Source organism: Alosa alosa, chromosome 11, assembly GCF_017589495.1.
Source record: "Alosa alosa isolate M-15738 ecotype Scorff River chromosome 11, AALO_Geno_1.1, whole genome shotgun sequence".
NCBI classification, from domain to species: Eukaryota; Metazoa; Chordata; class Actinopteri; order Clupeiformes; family Clupeidae; genus Alosa; species Alosa alosa.
Genome location: NC_063199.1, coordinates 32,668,962 through 32,685,553, shown reverse-complemented (window position 1 = coordinate 32,685,553; position 16,592 = coordinate 32,668,962). Strand labels below are relative to the sequence as shown.

The 16,592-nt window shown below is 42.8% G+C and overlaps 1 long non-coding RNA gene across 1 annotated transcript in view; it reads left to right on the top strand.

Moving 5' to 3' along the window:
• The window catches only part of LOC125302945, an 18,451-nt gene extending 2,070 nt beyond the window's left edge, over positions 1-16,381 (top strand). The window contains exons 2-3 of the long non-coding RNA XR_007194988.1: positions 3,477-3,594; positions 16,342-16,381. This is a non-coding gene — a long non-coding RNA (uncharacterized LOC125302945). The remainder of the gene's footprint in view (positions 1-3,476; positions 3,595-16,341) is intronic.
• Positions 16,382-16,592: the final 211 nt, after the last annotated feature.

Here is a 16,592-nt window from a genome sequence, read left to right as displayed (position 1 = left end):
TATACTCAAGTGCTCACTTACACACACACGCACACATATACACACACACACACAAACACACACAAATATGCACATACTCAAGTGCTCACTTACACACACACATACACACACACACACACACACACACAAATATGCACATATACTCAAGTGCTCACTTACACACACATGCACACAAACACACACACACATCCACACACAAAAATAAATAGATAAACTGATGCATACATACACAAATATTCTCAAAAGGCAATTTATACGTACACACATGTGCGCACGCACGCACACACACACACACAAACACACACACACACACACAAAATTTGCACACAGACATACAGACACAGGCAAGCACACAAACATATCAGAGTACTCAGATATAAGCGTGTTTACTTATACAGTAACACAACAGCACACATCATCAACAAAATCTACTTCACACAAATGCAACACCAAGGTATAGGTCGTCTAACACTTGGCATTGATCGTGACAGTCGTGATGGCTTATTCCTTTTTGCTTAAGTTATCTCTACACGCATACGTTGACAAATACCATACAAACTGACACACACACACTCACTCACTCACTCACACACACCCTCACACATATTACAAGGATATAGTTACAAACAAATATCCAAGTAGTCACATGCAGACACACACATACACACACAAACACACACATTCTCTCTCTCTCTTTAACTGCAGTGTACATTAGTCTGGCTGAACAACCGAGGCTTGAGCCGCCATTTTGAGTGTTCTTGTAGCATTGTTATCCATCGCCTTTTCAATACGTATTAGTCTGTATTTTATAAATGCATACTTTTGTGTAGTGTTTTTTTTCTCAGTAATGTGGTTAAAGTAATCAAACTCCTTGTACAGTAATGGTTGGTCGGCCCTGTTTATTTTTGCGTTTTTATGTATGCATTTGTAAAATGCGTTGAGAGTATTACTATGTATGTAGAATTAAACTTAGACATAACTACATTCTCTACTTCATTTTTAGATCACTTCTAGATTAAATTGGATTTTTAAGGTTATACTGACAATTCACGAAGCCATCTTTTTTAGATTTAGTATCTAAAAGCATTAGCATCTGTAGAACAAAAAAATTAAACAGACAAATATATTTATTTATATTTTTAGTGTTGGAACATAGGTAAATATAATCCAATACAAGTTACATATGAAATATTTTGAATATAGTATTTTGCATTTTTTTTGTCATGGTATGGAAAATTGGATTTCAGGTCAAACATATTGGACATTAGATATTTGTGACATATTTAAATAATTACAGTAATTTAGTCAGATTATGTATACATTGTTCTGAAGAAAAAATTGCCAGATGCTTTGTTGAAAAAATTAGAATTTCAGTTTAGTGTGTTTTCTTTCGATAATAATCAGATGTAGAATCTATTCTCCAGCTTTAAGAGTGATTTTTCCTATAATTATTAGAAACATCCAGAACCTGATTTTTTAACATCTCCTCGATCTGTAGTGTGCAAATAGTGTTGTTGTTGTTTTTTTCCTTTGAATCAATTATTTCAGTCATCGAATCAATATTAAGGTGTTATATTGAAAGGAAATACAACATGCCATTTTCCCAGTGTTTGTGCAGACTGTCTATAGTGTGTGTGTGTGTGTGTGTGTGTGTGTGTGGATCAGGCTGTGTTGGGTAAATACCATCAGCTTTGCTCTCCCTTAAGGTGGAGTTTAAATACTAAAATAATTAGACTTTATTTCATTTGATGCATATAGATACTTTTGATGTTTTTTTATCACATACATTCACATACATCAACAGCACATTAACAGTTTGCAGTTGTGGATTATATAGCTCCAATTTCTAATTCATTTTCTAGACGATAATTCAAAGGAAATGTTTATATTACCAAGAAAGCAATGTTTACGTTTACACTGAGAATTGTGTCCATGCTTGTCCCTGTATTAATCATATTTTTCGATTAGTTATTTTTTTTTACTTTTACCTTTACTTCTTTGTATGTGCATGGCTGCCTCCCTCTCTCTCTCTCTCTCTCTCTCTCTCTCTGTGTGTGTGTGTGTGTGTGTGTGTATATATATATATATATATATATATATATATATATATATATATATATATATATTTAACAAATTTACTCTGACTCTGATTAGAATAAGAATTTCTGACATTGTAAATGTAAATACAATACATTGAAATCTAGACAAAATAATAAATTCTGCCACATGAATCCTGCAGATTTTCAAAGTGCTATGTATTTATGTTATGCAGTGCCTAAACCAAAATAATAGCTATAATTTTCCTGTATTCACTTAAAAGTTAAAGGTTTTTGCATATATTTTTTTAAATAACAGAAAATGAAAATGTATGGTAAAAATGCATGTATTACACTGTTTGCAAAAACAAACATAATAAACAGTGTAATACATTGTTGTGCAAATAAAGACTGCAGGCCTTTTAAAAATAATAATAATAATAATAATCTTTTGATAGCAGAAAGAGCACATAATAATCACATAATAATGAAAGCTATTTTCTAATAGTAAATTATTGCTATTAGATTCTATGGAACTGTTAAATAACTGACTTTCCCATTAATCTTGAACTTGAGCTTGAGCTTGAACTTGAACTTGAACTTGACCTTGACCACTGTTGGGCTTTATTTATTCACATAGCTGTATCTGTGTGTAATGTCATCATGTCGTAGAGTGTGGCTGTAGTAACTAGACTTCCATTGTGCTCAGGATGTTGAGATCATTCCAGGGATGTAGGATACAATTTATTGTGGCCTTTGCTAAGCACCAAACAGTGTGTCTGTGTGTGTGTGTCTGTGTGTGTGTGTGTGTGTGTGTGTGTGTGTGTGTGTGTGTGTGAAAAGCACCAAACAGACCGGAGGCCAGAATGTCTGATGCTGCTGTAGTCATTTAAGTGCTGACAAAATGAGATCAGTTTCTCATCAGTATATCGTCCAGCTATATTTTTTTACACATTTTTTTTGTATTTTTCTGTGTGTTTGTATGTCTGTGTCAGTGTTTGTGTGTGTGTGTGTGTTTGTGAAAGAAATAGAGACAGAGAGAATGAGTCATCCACATGCAAATGCAAATATTAACAGACGTTTACATGAATTCATATAGAAAGGTTATTATTTATTTATTTTTTCAAATGCTTCATGCATGTTTGTATCATTGACTCCAGGGTGATCGCTGTCTATCAACTGTGAGATGTTTTAGCATATATAAAGCATTTATAAATGTTAATATCTATTACAAGAATCTGCTGTCGTGTAGTGTTATGAATGTGTTATAAAGCTGCCATGGAGTATCACATGTGACCAGGTGTGTGTGTGCGCGCGTGCGCGTGTGCATCCTTACAGACCTACTGTATGTGTGTGAGTCACTGTAAGTTTGTTTTGGCTTGTGTGTATTATGTGTGTAAATGCCCTCTCCCTTATAAGGTTCATTCTCCTTTTTCACAGAAAGATGGCGGACCACAGATTTTCATTTTCTTCCGTGAGATACCAGGGCGCAGTGATGCAATGTCAGAGCACAAAGAGGACATGGGGACAAAGATGGCGGTTGCACATTCACAATCAGGTGATTATCTTTGTGTTTGCTGGGAAAATCATTAAATGTCTTCAGTCGAATGCCCCACTGGCAACTGCAGTCTCGCTATTGTCCATGCTCCTCGGAGGACGGCTGGGGTTTTGAAGCGGTCGGGGAGCGGACGAGTATTTTTCACCAGGGTGGTGTGGGCAATGACTCACCACTTCATTCCCCCAAATAAATAAAGTCCTAAATAAACAGGTTGTGTGACATGCAACCTCAAGAGGAATCTGTAAGACTTACATGGCACAACAGGAGAATATTGGTTACAGTTTGTATAGTTGCGTTGAGTGTTAATGACTGTAATTTAATAGTAATTGTTGCCTTATTGTTAAGCTTTCATGCCAGAAACATTGTTCTGTAGACCATGATACAATATTCCTGAAATACATGCACAGTCAATTTCCACATTCCTTCTCTTCTAAGAAAAACAGTGACAATATATCGTCCATGGCATGACATTTGAGCTGAAGTGAAGTGAAACTAGCACCCAGCATAACCAGTTAAGTCCAAACATGTTAAAATGTAAAAAAAAAGACAATCCCACTGGGTTTGTCTTCATGGATGCAGGCTGTTTGTGGCTTATCATCATGTCAAATCAAAAGAGCTGTTTTGTTTGGGTCAGAGCAGTGGCAACGGTCCAGTCCAGCAATTCCCACCCAGCAATCACCCCCTCTGCCATAAAGTCACAAATTTGACCTGCCATTCGGTTTTATCTTACATTCTCTCTATGCCTCTCTCTATGCCTCTCTTTCCCTGTCTCTGTCTCTGTCTCTCTCTCTCTCTCTCTCTGTGATACACACATATACACACACACACACACACACACACACACACACACACACACACACACACACACACACACACACACACACACACACACACACACACACACACACACACACACACACACACACACACATACACACACACACACACACACACATATACATACACATACACACACACACCACACACACACACACACATACAGACGAGAGGTGAGAACCAGAGGGGCGTAAGTGATTTTTTTTTTTCCAAAATTGAGATATATTCATCAAATGCAAGCTCTTGATCAGCTCTTTCTGCTATCAAAAGTAAAACATATTTTAAAAGCAATTTTAGAATTTTGGAATTTAGAACACTGAACACAATGAACCAATTTTTGTTGTTTTGGCCGTCCTGTAAAGTTGGTGAAATTTCACCAGAGAAATGGAGCAAAACTCAACTCACTCAATTTTTGAGTGCACCATGTGAAGCGTTTTCCTAGATCGCATCACATATTCTAGATTCATTGGATATAAAGTGGAATATTTCAAGCCATTTTTTGTTTTAATCTTGATGATTACGACTTGCATCTCATGAAAACAAAAATCAGTTTCTCAAAATATAAGAATAAAAATATTAGAATACAGAAATGTTGGTTCAATAAACACAACCACAATCATGGGAAAAACTGCTGACCTGATAGTTGTCCAGAAGACACTCACCTCCACAAGGAGGGTAAGCCACACTGCTGTATCAAAGCATATTCATGGAGAGTTGACTGGAAGGGAAAACTGTGGTTGGAAAAGGTATGCGAGCAACAAGGATGACCACAACCTTGAAAGCTGATTCCAGAATTTGGGGGAACTTCACAAGGAGTGGACTGAGGCTGGAGTCTGCATCAAGAGCCACCACACACAGGCGTGTCCAGGAAATGGGCTACAAGTGCACATGCCTAGTGTCAAGCCAGTCCTGAATCAGAGACCAGGTTAGAGCATCTTACCTGAGCTAAGAAGAGACAGAACTGTACCGTTGCTCAGTAGTCTAAACTCCTCTTTTTACATAAAAGCAAAATTTGCATTTCATTTGGATATCAGGGTCCAATCAAGGTCCCAAAAGTCTGGAGGAAGAGTGGAGAGGCACAGAATCAAAGTTGCTTGAAGTCCAGTTTGATGTTTCCAAGGTCAGATAGATAGATAGATAGATAGATAGATATACTTTATTGATCCCTAGGGGAAATTCAAGGTCACAGTAGCATACAGACAACACACACACACACACATTCAATAACAGCAGAAAAAGTATTTAAAAGTATATAATATAAAAAACACAACTAAGCAATAAGGACTGTAGAAGATAAAGAATATACTAAATATACAAAATACTAATTATACTAAATAAAACTTAATCTAAATCAATTCTAAAAAAAAACAGTATCCACATAGTGGGTGAATAATCAATCAGGTGTGCTTGCAATGACTGAAGCAGGGTCAGGGATGTTCTGGGGTTCCATGTCATCTGGTGATGTTGGTCCACTGTGTTTTATCAAGTCCAGAGTCAATGCAGCCTTCTTTGCTTACCATGGTATTATTGTGCTTGACTGGCCAGACCTGAACCCCACAGATAATCTAAGGTTTATGGTTAAGAGGAAAATGAAAGACATCAGATCCAACAATTCAGACGACCTTAAGGCCTCTATCAAAGCAACATGGGCTTCCATAACACCTCAGCAGTGCCATAGGCTGATTGCCTCCATACCACGTCACATTGATGCAGTAGTTTGTGCAAAAGCAGCCCAACCAAGTATTGAGTGTATAAATGAACTATTTTAGATTGGTCAAATTAGTCCGATTGGTTAATTTATTTTCAAAAGGTCGACATTTCTGTATTATAACCTCTTTTTCTAATATTTTGAGATACTGATTTTTGGTTTTCATGAGCTGGAAGCCGTAGTCATCAAGATTAAAACAAAAAATGGCTTGACATATTTCACTTTATATCCAATGAATCTACAATATATGAAAGATTCGCTTTTTGAAATAAATTAGGGGCAAAAAATGAACTTTTGTCACAATATTCTAATTTTTTGAGACCCAGAGACCCAGTTTAGATACCAGGAATGGGTGGGAGGTTAAAGTGTAAGAGAGGAGTGGTGTTTTAGAGGCTCACATCCATTCCCATTTTTTATTTCTCTTGCTCTTGGAGACAACTTTCTGGATCTTAGTGTGGCTCCTTAAGTACTATAATGGGTGGGCGTAGAGATCTCTCCTTCTCCCCCTCATCTTTTCTCCTCTCATTTTCTCTCTCCCTCCCTCTCTGTCCCCCTCTCTTCTCCTCTCTTTCTCTCTCTCTCCCTCCATTCTTCTCCCTTCCCGGCCCCCGTCCCTCGGCGAAATGAGTGTTTGGCTCAGGCCAGCGCTGGAGCAGTGGAGCATATGCAGGGCTCTCCCACACATGGAAGCCATCAGCTCCGAGCTGCTGACCACTGAGCATTGTGGGCCCTTTCATTCCGTGCACATTTATCGGGATATCAGCTGGGACGCCATTTATCCATGAAAAGCAGCTCGACTCAAGCAGAGCGCTGCGCTGGCTAATAATGACATAATATTGGATATGGGGACCTTTCTGGCGGATGATGTAGTTGCCTTAAAACTCCATAGTTCACCAAGGGCACCCTCCTATCCTATCCCAAAGATTAACATAGATGATCTTTAATAGATTGCATTGGACAAATGCCAGAGCTTGAGTTACTGGTACTTTTGTTCTTTTTCATTATGGAGAAAGTGAAAAAAAGATGGCGGTTTTCTTCTGGAGCAATTTACATGAACAAAAAAGATGGCAATGTCCAAGTCAGTGGAATCAGGTGACATGTCATGTCAGCTGTACCTAGGTGTCTAATGAATGTAAGCTCTTAAAGGTTGTATCAGTGATAGTGGGGATATGTCACTTCTGTTGATGTTCAAACAAAACAGAGAGCTAGCTCACTACTCCCTCCCCCTCCCTGCCGTGCAATTGAAACTCTACCAAACGCGCATCTCGTCGGTTATTGGGTTGAAACACTTTATTTTGCTTTTGAGTGGTTGCCAACCCCTGTTTGTAGCTATTGTTTCTGTGTACAGATCTCGGAGCCTAGGCTGTGTTTTTTTGACGGCCTGCAGATGGGGCAGGCAGCTAGCGGATCGTTAGGAAAGATTAGATCTATAGCTGTGGTCAAAATCCTATTAAGTGATTCCAAGGTCATTATTTCAATAGGTGTTTTTGGTAACTATGCCGTCAACAATTTCTTTGACAGCATTTACTATCATGCAGTAAAAGCAGTAACTCCAGGATTGAAAAGTCTGTTGAGAAGCGAAAGAGTCTTTTTGTTCGAATGACTCCTATCGAACACAACAGGCCAGCACTCCCCCAAGTGGCCTTGAAGTCCTCTCTCCGAGTCAGGCTATTGGTAGCTGCTCAAGCCCACAGTGCTCAACAGTCAACAGATTTGAAATGGAAGATGCCATGTTGAACGGATCAAAAGGCAGCAAGCTTGCCCTTAAACAGCTTTTTTTTTTTTTTTTTTTTTTTTTTTTTTAAAAAAGCTGTTTATGAACAAGAAATGGTGTTTGGATCCCACCTGTCACCTCCCACCAGTCTCCAGTTCCATTTCCAGGAGGACTCGCTAGGCTTGCTTCAGGGCAAATCCTCAGGAAGGACGGAGAACAGGGCAGTGTTCCTGGTCCGACGGGTCCGAGGGCCGGGACATGGGGGATACCGCGTCTTACTAATGTGACAGGATGTCATTAACGAGCTGTTAGCAGCTGGGCGGAAATGACTCGTGTTTTGGTTTGCCTCATTTTCACGTTCATTAGGTCAAGGAGTGGCTTTGACATGTGGCGAGGCTCCATCGTCCTCCAACTTTTCTCTGAAAATAAACGCAATGCATAGCAAGTTCATTGCTAATGCACTATTATGGTTAAATATATTTTATGAGGAAATAAGAATTATTTCAAACAAGAGGTGTTGCCAGCTTGGGATAGAACTGCAAAAACATGAGCACAGATATAGATCGCTAAGTGCTGAATAGAATCAGTAGCTTATTAGTTTGGCCAACTGTAGTTCTGCCAAGGTTGTCTCACAGATGATAAAATCCCAAACACCCTTTGGTCCATGGAAACGGCTTCCTAAGTCAGAAGCCGTTCGCTGTGCAAATACACTGGCACTGGGCCAGCGTCTAATACTGTAATGTAAATGTCAAAAACTATATATAAAACTCCCTGCGCTGCAAGGCCAGCCACTGGTCTGCAATTAGTGTCCTTGTGTCTAGAATTAACACCCTTCAGAACAAGTGTCAAATGGGGAATGGTAATTGGCGCCCTCGTTGAGTTGAAAATGCAAGTCCTTCACATCTCCTAATGCTGCACTTGTGGACATATCCAATGGGATTGACTAATGATGATTAACTGTCCATGCTCCCCTTCACTCGTTTGGACTCTCCCATCCACACATGGAACACGCAAAGACATGCACACATACACACACACACACACACACACACATCCACACACTACAAACACACACACACACTCTCTCTCTCACAAACACACACACACACACCGCACTCTACAAACACACAAACACACACATTCTCACACACACACATTCTCTCACACACACACATTCACACACACACACACACACACACACACACACACACACACACAAGGACAGTGAGTTTGTCTTGGTGTCAGGTGCTGAGCGTGCACTGGCAGGGTTCGGTGCTTGGAGAGGGCGTGGTGCCCTACATGCTCCTAACGAGTTTCCTTGTGAGCCAAAGTGAGACGGCAGAGCAAGGTGATCAGTAAACAGGGTGCAGTGGAGCCCTCCAGCTCTCTCTCTCTCTCATTCTTTTCTTTTCTCAAATGGGCTGTTGCCGTAAGTAGAGGCATGATGGACGTTTTTATTTTCCTCCTGTCTGGTCAAGAGAAGTGATTTAGCCTCGGGTAGCTGCGTTTGGAAGCACTAAATGCTATTTACTGTTATAGGAGTATGTAGATTGTGTTGCCAAAAAATAAAACTGCTATCAGACACGAGTTAATGATTAATGCTTATAGGTGATTAATATCGGCAAGTTTAGTATTTTTCTATTGCATGTCATGCATCATGTTCTAAAAGAATATTATGTTAATATCAATTTTGTTCGAGCTTAAACAGTTGTATTTTTGGTATGCTAGATGCTGTACCTTTAATAATATCCCACAAGAGAATGCGGTAGTGTCAGTCAACACAACTGTAAATTGGTGATAGGAACAAGGCCATGGGCCAAGGGTGATTCACAGCCAAGTTGACACGGGATTCAGTAGCATGGCCATGGATGGTATTTTTATATGTCACTTCTGCAAAATATTTGTCAAGTAATCGAGTCTGTAAAAAGATAGTTCCTTTGCCATTCTACTTATTCAAAAGTACAATAATTAGACCTAACAGTTTTCTGGCAACAGATGAGTGAGGATATCTAACTGGCCTGTCCACCTCATTCATGAAACCCTACTTCTGTCCACTTTACATCTTCCATCCATTCTGTTTACGTCATAACTTAATGCAGTCTCAGCAAGCTAACTAGAATATGCTTCAACTTATATTTTTTTATATAATATATGACTGACAGAAAAATATAAAAGTTTGCTTTTACTGTACATGGCTTAGGATACGTCAAGCACTGTACAATAATAGAAAAATGGATTTCTGAATACTTAGGTGTCACGGTGAATCGGTGTTGCCCATTGTTGGCTCACGTATATCGTGGATATCTGCATAATCCTATGTATTTATTTGTTTGTTTCTATTTATTGTGTATAGAATGGACTCATAGCACATACTGTAGGCACTACAGCCTGCTTGATGGTTTGCTCTCCAGGTATGATTTCCAGTAACGTTTAGCACTCCAACGGTGTCGTATATTGACAGCCATTGAAAACAATCCATTTTCTTAAATGTGCCCATACTTGGTGTGTAGGCTAACTGTAGGTAACGTTCACTCTTCCTGTCATGAACTCACATGTGCAGCAATCAAATGGGAGGATAGCCAACTTGTTCAAGTGGTGGCATTTCAGACTTGGACAACCAGTATTCCACAGGCACTAGTGTATGGCAGTCAAAAAATTTCAATTGTTCAGTGAAATTACTTGGCCTGTGTAAACGTGAAAATGTATGAATAGTGACTGAACTTCCTTTCGCTGTCAGTAGCTCACCACAGCCTGTCCCAAGAGTGTGCATATTCGTTTCTGCTGGATTCTGTTAGTCACTCGGCATCCATTTTGTGTATCTTTGTCAGACCTGTCAGGTAGCTGGATGAGAAGGAGGCAATTAATAGGAGGGTAGCTGGGCTTTAGGGCAAAAAGGTGGTAGTTTGAGAGTGCAGCAAGTAATACAAGATGATCAAACTACAGGATCTGCTCTTTGTTATTGGGAGCCTTAATTGTTGCTGACTGACTGCATATATATATATATATATCCGGCTTTGCAGTGCTCTGGACTATTCCCAGATGCTCGTCTCAAAGAGCTGACCTTGGTTGGGAGCCACAAACTGTTCTTTTCCACTGGCGCAAAATGTGCTGGCAGGACCCAGGGGCTGGACAGACCTGAGCTCCCCCTCTCACCTCCCCCCTTCCACCCCCCAACCGGCAGCCACCGTGTGCACGCTGCCCCCAGCTCCCCCGGCAGTCTGGCCGGTAACCTAACCTGCTTACAATGCAGAAGAGCCCCCGAGCCTGGCTGGCCAGCTCCTTCAGCCTCACTGGCCGCAAGCTCCGCGCCAAGCATTCGATTACCCAGGCATATGGCTTATAGATCCCAAAAAAAGAGTAGGGAGCAGGGGGTCTGGAGTGTGTGCTGCGGCTGCTGCTAGGCCTTAGCAACAGGGGGGCCTGGACACCCAGACCCCAGACCTGCTGTCTTCAGGGAGATTAGCCTGTGAGCTACGTAGCTCTGTAAGAGTCAGAAACGTGGACATAATTCGTATTTCAAGGACGGTCTAGAGAAGAAACCGCAGTACACCAGAAGGACTTGTGAATAGTCCTCTTAATTGAGAGATACCAGCTTGTGAATAGTCCTCTTAATTGAGAGATACCAGCCTGAATATACCCATTAGCCAGTTTCAGTGATGCATTACTGAAACTGAAATGTGTAGTGTTAGTATGACTGTGACAATTATCTGAAGTTTAAGTTAAAATTGAGTTTTATTTAGCAGACACTTTTATCCAAAGCGGCACATACTTGCAACGGCGAGTTCAGGGATGGATCTCGGGGTGACTGATTGTCAGGCAGTGATGTTATCACTGCTCCACCATGCCAGCTAACTTTATCCATGTCAGCCAGGGATAATGGGTACGTACTACAATGAAAAAGAACCTTTCTCAAACCAGTCTCATACACCTGAAGGAAACATGCGTTTTTTTGTGCGGTGTTGTGTGCGCCTTTCTGTGGTCTGGCCTTCCGCCGTGCTCTTATCCCCAATGCCTCGGCTCGGCCCGTGCTTTTATCCCCAATGCCTCGGCTCGGACCGTGCTCTTATCCTCAATGCCTCGGCTCGGCCCGGCCCGTGCTCTTATCCCCAATGCCTCGGCTCGGCCCGTGCTCTTATCTCCAATGCCTCGGCTCGGCCCGCCCGTGCTCTTATCCCCAATGCCTCGGCTCGGCCCGTGCTCTTATCCCCAATGCCTCGGCTATCCAGCAAGGCGCAGAAAACGGCGTCCATATTGTGTTTGCGGAATGAATTATGAATGACATTGCATAAGACTGCCCATTACACAGTTATTTCCATGTCATCCACCATGAGACCAAAGCAAGCAAAACATTTTCCAGCGCGGGCTCTTTGGAAGTGATATTGTGGAGTGGGCCTCCCGCGGGCAGCGTTTGCTTATGGTTCTCTAGAGCAGATGGCAGCCCAGCGGGCTCCTGCCGCTCCCTCACACACTCTCACAGGGCACCCTGGCAGCGAAAGACGCTCATGCCCTCACATCAAAGTAGACGTTTTAAAGGGAAATGTGTTCCGTCACACAGCTCCGTTTTTATTGTCAAGTGTTGACTGAAAACAGCAGTCCTGTGTCTTTCGTTGTAGCTCGTCTGTTTAGATGGGCCAGGCTCACATTCGCATTCAGATTTGCACTCTTTTCTCGGCGTGGCACATTTAACAGTGCGAGTGCCCTCTCCCCACAGTGGCAGGTGAGCAGCAGGGCCTGCGGCTAGCCCAGCTGCTAATGCGCTACTCAAGGCAGCCCATCCACTGGCTCCTCCAGATGAGCTTTTCAGTGATAGGAGAGCTATGCGTCCTGCCCTGCTCCTCCTATAAATAGCCCCCAGCAACAGATGCTGTTCTCTCTCTCGGGTGTGAGGGCCCTTGGATGGCACGGGGGGGGGGGGGTGGGGGCTCAGGAGAACATGTCAGAACTGATGACTTGTCTCAATCAGCCAGGGCCATCCAGGCCACCGCAGAGCCGCGTTCGTCTTCCTGAGTTGGCGTGACCATGAGTCCACCCACCTGCCCTCCACCCTGGCCACTTTGGCCGCTCCAGCTCCAAGCGGACAGCGTTGACCGCCATTCAGTGCCAGAGCTCTGCCCACACGCGTTGCTCTGCACAGGGGGCAACACTGCAAGCTTACTGACGAAAACACCTCCGCAGAGGATGCAGCTGTGATACGGAAGCCGTACATCACACTGAGCTGGCACCTGTTTGACATGTATGACTAACCCGTCAGACCCGCATTCAAGCCTACAGCGGTCCGTTTTTATGGCGCTGACGAGGGGAAATTGTGGTGCTCGATGCCAAGCTTCAGCCAGGTGCATGAGTTTGGCTCAGCTCTGGCTATTGTAAATTGAAAATGTGGCCACTCATGGAAAACAATGTCTTTTGCATTAACTGTCAGTGAAGTGATCCCATGGGGTTTTTTTTCTCAGTATAAGTAATACAGTAACATTCAATGGGATCTTTTATCAGTTGAAAGGGTAAAAGTTGATTATGGAAGAATCTAGATACGATTCTGAATGCTTTGGATGGGAAAATGGGCATGTTCTCAAAGCCTGTCTTCCACTTGGCCCTGTGGCCTCTTGTCAAAGTCAGTCTAACAGACCATATCCTACGTCGCAGGCTTTTGTTTCCCATTTTACAAATGTGGAATTATGTGGCTTTAGACTCTTCAATAGCTCAAGCAATCATTTTCTGTAAAGTGAAATATTCTTTAATTCTCTGGTAAATTAATACATTCAGTTAGGCTGCTACCAACAGCTATACAACAAATGATCAGGTCATATATTTAATGTGTACTGTATGTCTGCATATACTGTGTGTGTGTGTGTGTTTTTTTCATGTTTTGAAAATGTGTTTAATAGCCTAGTGCTTCATATTTACAGAGTAAAGCACCTCATGAAATAATCATTCGAGCAGAGATGATCTACTGCTTGCTGAAGAGTGATTTCTCATGTGAGTGCTGGACATCCTTATCTCCAGATTTTCTGCCCAACCCCCCATGCTCCAGCCATCTCTGGCCTCAAATAATCCTTTAGCAGAGATACTTCTGTCCATCTGTGCTCTGAAGAGACTTGCAGCCAGAGTGCTATTGATCTTGACATATTTACTTTAGCATGAACTGCCGGCGGTCATCTAGCCCGCAAGTGTCAATTAAAGGGCCCGAGATAGGTCATCCTGGGCTGCTTTGGAAGAGTGGTCGATTGCACAGTGGATTAGTAGACATTCAGCCACACTGCTCAAGGCCACTCACAAACCCAATGGGTTTTCAGTTAATATTTAACAAATATTTAAGATTCAAGTTTATGGCATTAGAAGAGTGTGCGCACAGGTTTGTGAGTGTGTTTGCCCATGCAGTGATGCATATATGTGTGTGTGTGTGTCTGAGATGGAAAGCAGCTGATGGAGGAGTCAGTCGTGTCTGCCCACCTCAGGGGCTGTTTTACAGTGCAGCGTCCACTCTACTGCAGCCAGAACTGGAGTCATTTTTCTTCTCTAAAGATGGTGCTGATTGAATATCATCTGCGATGGTGGAAGCTAGAATCCCTGTTTAGTCCATTGGATGTACACCCAATTTCGGATGTCTGTATTTATGTAGATGGTTTCTTATGATTATTTGGTAGTGTGTGCATTGTGGTTTGTGTATGAATTTGAGTCTTTGTGTACATGCACGTTTAAAGCATTTAGTATGTTTGATTTGTTAAAATCAGGCTATATGTATGGAAATATCTATTATAGACTATGTCTACACGTTTGTGTGTGTGTGTGTGGGTGGGGTGTGTGTGTGTGTGTGTGGCTGTGTGTGTGTGTGTGAGGCAGTGGAACTTCAGCGCTCTGCTCTCCACAGCACACACACATATTGTAATCCCCATGAAGGCCCCCTATCAGCCCCAGAGGTCGTTGGGAGGTCACACTGTCTGACTTTGACCAGAATACCCCCTTCGCCTGGCCCAGTCGTCCCCTCACACGTGTAACAGGACCCGCTCACCCCCTCGGGCTCGGGTATAAATAGCTGGCCGGCCATGCCTGCTCTGCTGACCTGTGTGTGAGAGGGGGGGGGGGGGTGCATAAGGAGGCATGCCTCTCTATTTAAGCATGGTCGCCGTGCGTCTGTCTGGATTCCTCCTGTCTGCACGGCCCTCTGGCCTCGGGGGGCTGCCTGCCAGCCACCTCTGATGACACAGCCAGGGGGCACAGGGAAGGGTGCCCCTGTGGTGCGGTGGGGGCCAGTCGTACCTCAAGGTGTGTGTGTGTGTGTGTGTGTGTGTGTGTGTGTGTGTGTTGGGGGGCGCTTGGAGCTAATGGACCTGCTGCTGTTGGCCTGGCTACTGTATGAGAAAAGCCCTTTTGCTGCACTACTCCCGCAGCTGATCAGCTGCCTGTAAACTCTCACCCATTCACCCCTGTGAACAAGTTCAGCTGCACTTTAATGTTTTACTGACCAGATGATTCTTGCCAACCAAACGTGAACCCATTTTCAGAGGCATTGTACTCACTTTCACTTTCTGATGCATTACAGTTGAGACATCATACACTTTTGCATTTTCTATTTACATATAGGCAGGAAAAGACTTCCATTAATTCCTTATTCCTAATTTCATTATAGTATATGTTCTGCTTTTATATATTATTCAATTTCCCAAAGAGTGTTTTATTTCTCTCCCATCATTGACCTATTCTGCTTGAATCCGTTGGAGATGAGGCAGTGAGAACTGTGAGCAGCTGGCAAAGCCTTGCCCAAAGCTGCATTGTGTGTGCTGTAAGAGGGTCGGACTCCAGGGCACTAGCCGAGGCCTCCATTGGATGCTGGGACACTGCCCTGCACCACGGCTGGCTGAGCCGGGCAGCAAGTGATCTCAGCTGCAGATGCTGCCTTTAGGAAAGAAGAAGTGCTCGCCCAATCAGGGACCAGGTGTTCGTTGAGCGCCCGGAAAAAAGTGCTGTCAGATTGCGTAAGCTCCTGGAGGCGAGCTGGTGTGGAGCAGTAACCGGTATCGACAAGAAGTCACATTTCAGCTAAAGCATCCGTCGCTGAATGGCATGTTGTGTGAAAAGAGCAGAGCCAGTGCTGTTGAGAGAGCTGGTGAAAGATGAGAAATTAACAGAGAGCGGAATGATATACAGAGATGTACCAACACAGTCTTTTCTGACTCCCACCAGACCGTATCAAGTCCTATTTATGGTCAGGCACATAACACTGTAGTCATCATGTGACACTGTAACTTGTCATGGGCCTCAGTAATGACTACCTCTTCATAACAGACAACATGTCACAATTTCAGAAAACACTGGAGGTAGACAGCAGTTACGAGAGTGCTGGGCAGTATTTTAACATCCTATTTTGTGTCAAACATCTCCGTAGCACAAGATGCTAATTCTTCTGTATGTGTGTTTATGTGCTTCTGTGATTGCTTTGGCCGAAACTCACCTGTGCATTGTAACTGACCCTACTTTCCTTATGTGTCTACAGATAGAGAATCTCTGAGCAAAACGGAGGTGCAGAGGACAGCATCTGAGGAGGGGGGGAGAGCAGAGGAGTGGAGGGATCTGTGAGCGTTTACTCCTCCCTGGCACGCAGGAGAGCAAAACAGGTGAGAGTCATTAGCAAAGGCAGTAATGGTCAGTGCACATGGGGCACCGAGATGTAATCTAGCGTAATATGGTGCACAGGAGGCGTGATTTGGGTATTAATGTGGATACGGGACCGAAATGGGCATAAAG